This window comes from Chrysochloris asiatica, unplaced genomic scaffold, assembly GCF_000296735.1.
Source record: "Chrysochloris asiatica unplaced genomic scaffold, ChrAsi1.0 scaffold00027, whole genome shotgun sequence".
In the NCBI taxonomy this organism is placed as follows: domain Eukaryota; kingdom Metazoa; phylum Chordata; class Mammalia; order Afrosoricida; family Chrysochloridae; genus Chrysochloris; species Chrysochloris asiatica.
Genome location: NW_006408545.1, coordinates 2,772,984 through 2,780,145, shown reverse-complemented (window position 1 = coordinate 2,780,145; position 7,162 = coordinate 2,772,984). Strand labels below are relative to the sequence as shown.

At 34.5% G+C, this 7,162-nt stretch overlaps 1 pseudogene; it reads right to left on the bottom strand.

Moving 5' to 3' along the window:
- Positions 1–5,771, bottom strand: part of LOC102827474 — a 115,751-nt pseudogene extending 109,980 nt beyond the window's left edge.
- Between the last annotated feature and the right edge of the window lie 1,391 nt (positions 5,772–7,162).

The following is a 7,162-nucleotide window of genomic DNA, read 5'->3' as shown; positions in this document are numbered from 1 at the left end:
AGTATATTTTCCATCTATGTCTGCACACTTCTGAAAGTTGGGTTTCCATTTCTCTAACCATTCTTCACACTTTGAACGTTAAAATGACAATTTGAGCATCTTCAAGGAACTCCATACATGCATGTTCTTTTTATATGTTGTTTGAATTTTAGGACTAAAAGAAATTCTGAGGGGGTAAGATCAGGACTTTAGGGTGGATTGGGTAAGGTATCTCAATGAAATTCTAATAGAATAGCTCTTGCTACCCTTAAAGGATAAATATGTACATTGTCATAATGGGGGGGAAAAAAATTCCTCGGCTCAACTTTCCTGGTCCTTTTCTCACCAATACAGTTTTCAATTTTCTTAAAATCACCTCATTATAAACTCTGTGATTATTATTTGCCCTTAGAGAAAATTATATCAAGACTGAACTTTTGGAATCTCAAAAATCAATGACCACTACCTGAGATGACCTCTCTGTCTTAAATCTAACTGGCCCAGCAGATACCCTTGGCATTCACTCTTTTGATTGTACTTAGCTCACTGAATTTTTGCAAATCCCAAACTCATTCCCAGTTGCAATTAATTTCACAAAATCATCTTTAAATGCTTTAACCTTGCATATAATCTGATGAAAATTTCAAGCCTTTGAGGAGCTTATCTTCACTCAATGCTTCTGGTACCCATCTAGATGAAAGCTTGCTGAGGCCAAGATGTTGATAATGCTAAACCATGTGAGGTCCCAACTTTAGTAGCTATCACATCAGTGGTAATTCTACAGTCTTCTGCCAGTTTCTCCATTTGTTGAAATTAACAGTCTTTCTTCTTCAGCCTCATTTTTGAGGACTTCCTAACCTTATGTGAAACTTGTTTTTTGTAGGACAACATTCCTGTAAATTTTTCAAAAGTTTCAAAGACTTGGGAAGATGTCCAATTGAGTTTAGTTAAAAATTTGATATTAGCCCTGCAATGGATTTAATTTTATCTTCCCAAAATATGTGTAATCTTTGCTGGGCTATCATTCTCAGCAGTTTGGCAGTTATATAGTGACGTAATGTGATAGTTGTGTTAATAATCCCCCATAATGTACTTGGATGTGATAACCAATTAAAACATTAAGGTTAGGATGCAACACCCTTAATCCTGTTATAGCCCTGAAGATGTAAGTTCTGTTGTATGTAGGGTCATTATGAGTTGGAACCTACTTTAAAGTACCTATCAACAACAACAAATGAAGCTCAATCAATGAATTAAACCCTGTAAGTGATCCCTGAAGTATAAGTATATTTCAGGAATCAAATAATACAAATACATATATGTGTGTGTGTGTGTGTGTGTATGCATATATAATAGGATTTACAGGTATGCTTGTTTATATACATAGGATTTATAAATAAAATAAGTATATTCTGTCTGTTATATAAAGTGTATAAATGCTACACACACAAGCACAGCCTTGATCAAAAACCATGAAAGTATGAAATCTGTACTGAAGAATTATCATCAATTCCTATTATGGACTTATGCCTATCTTCTATATCATAAATTTGTTCCTCATTTTTCTCATTTTCTACAGGATAAGAATAAGTTGTTGTTTTCTTTTAAAACCAGATACAGACTAATATCATTTTAATTTCCTTTCTATACATGTTGGAATAGATCGGTGTTGTTGTTGTTAAGTGGCATTGAGTTGATTCTGACTCATGGTGAGCCTGTATAGGGTTTCCAAGGATCAACTGTTGGGTTTGAGCCATCGATCTTGTGGTTAGCAATCTAGTGCTAAAACAATTACAGTGACTTCACAAAAATTACAGGGTAGGAATTCCTTTGAGGCCATTCTACTGTCTTAGGGAGTTGCTACGAACTGGAATCAACCACATACAACATTATAAGATTTAATCATGTTGAAAAATACATAACCCATGATAAAAAGCCATAATGAATGGTATCTGACAGTAACTAAAAAATCATGAATATGTTGTTTTTCACATTAATTTTTTTGTCTTGTTTTTTTGTCTTTTAATTCATATTTCTATCCCAATTGCCTTGCAAAATTTTCAAATTTTCAAATTTAATACATTTTATGCTCAAAAGCTATTTATTGATTACCTTATTTTGTTCACTAAATATGTACAAAATTGACATTTTACCTTATGTTTTATTTCCTATGACATTAAAGATTCAAGTGTTAAAATATTCTATTGATTTTAACTTCTGTTTATTAAGTAACCTTTTGTTGAAATATAAAATGCATGGGTAAATATTCACAAATTATAAATGAATATTGGAAAGCTTTTCCACAATGTAAAATAACACTGGTAGATGAAGACAGAGTACATGATCGGTATCAAGAAGTCGCTCTTTTCCTCTTAATCACTGTTTCATTTCAAAGTAGCTATTGTCCTAACTTTTAATATTTAAATTTCAGTTTTGCCTATTTTTGATCTTTATGTGAGTGGAATTCTGTGGTAAATGCCTATTTCTTCCTGGCCATTTTGAAGGTGACTTGGTAGCACTGTGAATAAGATGATGGGCTGCTAACTGCAAAGTCTGTGATTCCAAGCTGCCAGCACTGCCAGGGAAAACAATGAGGCTGTTGGCTGTTGTTAAGATTTACTGTCTTGGAAGCCCTGTTGCTGGGAGTCAAAATCTACTGGATGGCAGTTAGGGTTTTATATTTTTGTTTACGAAAGTGTTTATGAGAAAAATTCACATTATTTCATGTAGGAATGGATTATACATTAAAAATGCTTTTTAGCATTATACTACGTTACTTTGATGGATTCCTAGTTTGGCGCTATAGGATCACCACTGGACTGTGACCCACAAAGTCGGGGGTTCAAACCCACTAGCTGCTCCTTGGAAACCCTATACAGGGTCCATATGAATTGCAACCTACTCAACAGACTTAGTGACTAGCATGTAACTTTGTGGTGTTTTGTTGTTAAGTGCCATCAAGTCAGTTTCAATATATAGTGACCCTGTATAAGGTTTCCAAGGAACAGTTGGGGAGTTTGAACTTCTGACCTTGCGGTTTGCAGCCCAGTGCTTATCCTATAGTACCGAACTTTGACAAGTTTTATTTTACTCCTGTATCTCTAGTTTAGTAGGCCTTCTGTCCTGATGTAGTGCTCCAGACATTCCAATTTATAATCCAATTTTTGTCTTCTCAGCCATATACAATTGCAGAAAATTTCCATCTGACCTCAAAGACTTTTCTGCATGGCTTTTTTTGTCTTCCTGTCCTGTGCAATTTAGAAATTTGGCAATTGCCTCAAATTAAATACTGATACCATGTTAAATTCACTTCTCTGTGCTACCTTCTCACAAGAACATAACATCTTGATCACATCAATCCCAAATTCTAATTGTTGTACCACCCTCCTCTTCCTTAAAAAAAAAAAAATCACCAGTCAGTTATAGATCAATATTTTGTACAATAAAATAAAAATAAATATTTGAAATGTAATTACAAAGAAACAAAAGCATGCAATACATAATCTTCCTTTATTATTATCAACTGACTTAAAATCATTTTGTTAAATTGCTCTAAGGATTTCTAAATATTACTATTTCTTAAGTTTTCTAACCATAGGACAGTAACAAATAATGCTTAAACCACACTTTTAGTGGTTTTGATTTAGAATTATATAAAGCATGCAATCAAAAGGGATGCATTACTTCGGGGTTATTAACTTTTTCTTTATTTTAATATAATTTTGTATTAATATTTTATATCATATTCATTTTGGCTTTCTAGTTTGAACAACTGTATGGTTTAATTGATATTTCCTAAAACAAAACACTTAAAAGGAATTATTTTGATTGGCAACGACATGAGTTTAGTATATATTTTATGTAGACACTTCTTCATTCTCCTCAGTACCTATGAAGCTGAGAATTTGTGGGATTTATTTCTTCCATTAAGGGTCTTTAAGTAATACACATTATCTACCTTACCAAAAGATCATTTGGTATCTCTCTTGCTTTCTTTCAAAATATTTAAATATTTTATCCATTTAAATATTTTGATTCAAAATATTTATCCATCATTATTTTCAAACTCTTGTTTCATTTTTTTCTTGAATCTAAAATGGCCATTTCCAATAGCAATTTGCATTAATTCCTTTGCAATATATGCCTTTTAGTTTTTTATCTGTCTAAAACATTTTAAATTATTTATTTTTGCTTTTTTAAAAAAAACAAACCGCTGTTGTTATTGTTAAGTGCTATCCAGTTGATTCTGATGCATATACATTCTACTGGAAGAAGTAGAGCTGTCCCCTTAAAGTTCCAAGTTTGTAAATGTTTTCAGAAATATGCTGCTGTATCTTTCTTCCATACAGTGGATGGTGGATTCAAAGCCATGACTCTGTGGTTTGCAGTTCAGTGTTTATCCTCTAGAACTACCATGTTTCCTTTATTTTAATTAAGAGTTTGTGCATCCAGGTAAGTGTTTGTTTATAAAAGGTTATCCTGGTCAACAATTGAAGAATGCTAATAATTTATAAAGAGTCATGATGGTTCTGTGGTTAAAGTACTTGACATCTTAACAGACGATTGGAGTTTCAAACCCATCTAGCACTCCATCAGAGAAAGATACAATAGCCTGTTTCTGAAAAGATTTATAGCCCTGGAAATCCTATGGGGGAAGTTCTACTTGAATAAGTATGGTGAAAGAACACAATCCTGGTGTACACCATTCCTGATTTTAAAACGTTCAATGTCCCTTGTTTTTTCAAATGACTGCCTCTTTGTCTATGTACAGGTTCCTCATGAGCACAAATGTTCCAGAATACTCGTTCTCTGAAATGGTGTCCCTAGCTTGTCACTATTTACACAGTCAGAAACATTTGTCTAGTCAATAAACCACAGGTAAACATCTTTCTCATTCTTCTTGGATCAACTATCAACACTCACGGAAGCAAAAGTCAAGAGATCAAACGACGTATCGCATTAGGCAAATCTGCGGCACAAGACCTTTTTAAACTGTTGAAGAGCAAAGATGTCAGCTTGAGGACTAAGGTACACCTGACCCAAGCCATGGTATTTTCAATAACCTCATATGCATGCAAAAGATGGACAGTGAATAAGGAAGACCTTAGAAGAATTAATGCCTTTGAGAATATAGAAAGTGCCACGGGCTGCTAAAAGAACCAATAGATCCGTTTTGGAAGAAGTGCAGCCTGAGTGCTCCTTAGAGGCCAAGATAGCCAAACTTCGTCACTCGTATTTTGGACATATTGTCAGGAGGGATCAGTCACTGGAGAAGGATATTATGTTTGGTAAGGTGGAGGGGTCAGAGGAAAAGAGGAAGACCCCCAACGAGATGGAATGGCCAAGTGGCAGCATTGATGGAAGCAAGCATGGCAACAGTAGTGAGGTTGGCCCAAGATCCGGCAATGTTTCGTTCTGCTGTGCATAGGATCGCTATGAGTCAGTTCCAACTCGATGGCACCTAACAACAACAACATAATATCTTTCTGGTAGCCACTGCTTTCGGACAAGATCCATCTGATGTTAGCACTGTTATTCCTTTTTCCACGTCCTTCTTTGAAAACTGCTTGAATGTCAGGAAGTTTCCTGCTGATATATTGTTGCAACTATTCTCCCTACAGGATCAACTACAAAATGTTTTGTAAGTAGGTTCTGGTCCTTGAGGCGCCAATAAGAGATCTCACAACTGAGGGCAGGCCCCACTCGGTGCTGAGGAGCCGCTCGCTGTGCAACTTCCTGAAGAGTTCCACGTGTCTGTGCAGGACATCCACGCCCACCACACTGGGGTTCATCGGGTTAGTGTATTTCTACCTTGTAACTGTTATAACGGTCTCCCAGGAGTGGTCAAAGACGTGCTCAGAGGTACAGATAGATCTTCATGGTGCCAGCAACCTGCGCGAAGTCCCCTAACTTGGTTAGCTTTTGTTTGAAAGTAAATCTCATTATTTTTTCTGAACATAAACTATCTCAAATATATAGCATTCATTCTCCCTTGCCACTCCTACTCCAAGCTCAGTCTTAGTTCTTTAATTTGTTCATATATATTACTGTTATCTCAAGTGTGTTGAGGAAGTAGAGTGATGTATTGATATAACTCTTTTGAATATAATATCACATTTTCCAGAATATGAATTTCTCCAATTACTTTTATTCCGTAACAGTGAGTAAATGCTATATGCTTTCCATTACAATTTGCACTTATTTTTAATTGTTGAGATGTTATCTGCTGGATCTCTTGTAGTTGACTACATAGTTTGCTATGTGAAGATTCATTTAATAAAGTTATACTAATTTAATGGTGTTAGGGTTAGCATTGTGCTTCCAAATACAAGGTCAGTAGTTTAACACCACTAGTCACTTTGTAGGAGAAAGATGAGACTGCTCTACTGAAGACTTAAAGCCTTGTAAACCCTACAGGGCAGTTCTTCTCTATTCTATGGAGTCCAAGGTTGGAGATTTAAAGCCACCAACTGTTCTTTGGAAACCCTCTATAGGGTTGTTATGCATCAGAACTGACTCGATGGCACTTAACAACTCTGTCCTGTAGGATCAGTGTGACTCTGAATTGATTCAGTGGCAGTGGGTTTGTCTTTTTGTTATTGTTATATTAATCTAAGAAATAAAATAGAAGTTTATGACAGCAATTAAGATGCTTGTATATTCCTATCACTGAACACAAGACCTTCATCAGTGATATGATTTCAAAATAGTGTAGTTTATCTTTTCTTTGTATTAACCATGACTTTCAAAATGCAGATTTTAATGTTTATACAATCCACTTTATTAAAATCTTCTTTTATGAATTATATGATCTGAATCTTATCTAAGAAATCAGTGGATCAACATCCTAGTGTAATATAATTATTTTCTCCTATGCTTTCTTTAAGAAGCATGTAGTCTGAGGCTTTATATTTAAATCTATCACCTTTTTCCAGCTACTTTTTATATAAAATATGATGTGATTATAAAATCTGATGTGATGGGTACATTTTTGTGGGGCTTTTTTTGCATATAAAGATAATGTGTTTTGAAATGTTATATTTTTTCCATTAGTTTACCTTAGTATCTTTGTTGAAAATTATTTGAACATGTATGTGCAGGTATATTTCATCGTCTGTATATTTATTATTACATCAAATAAAATATCATAATATACATCTTATTACATCAAAACACTATCATA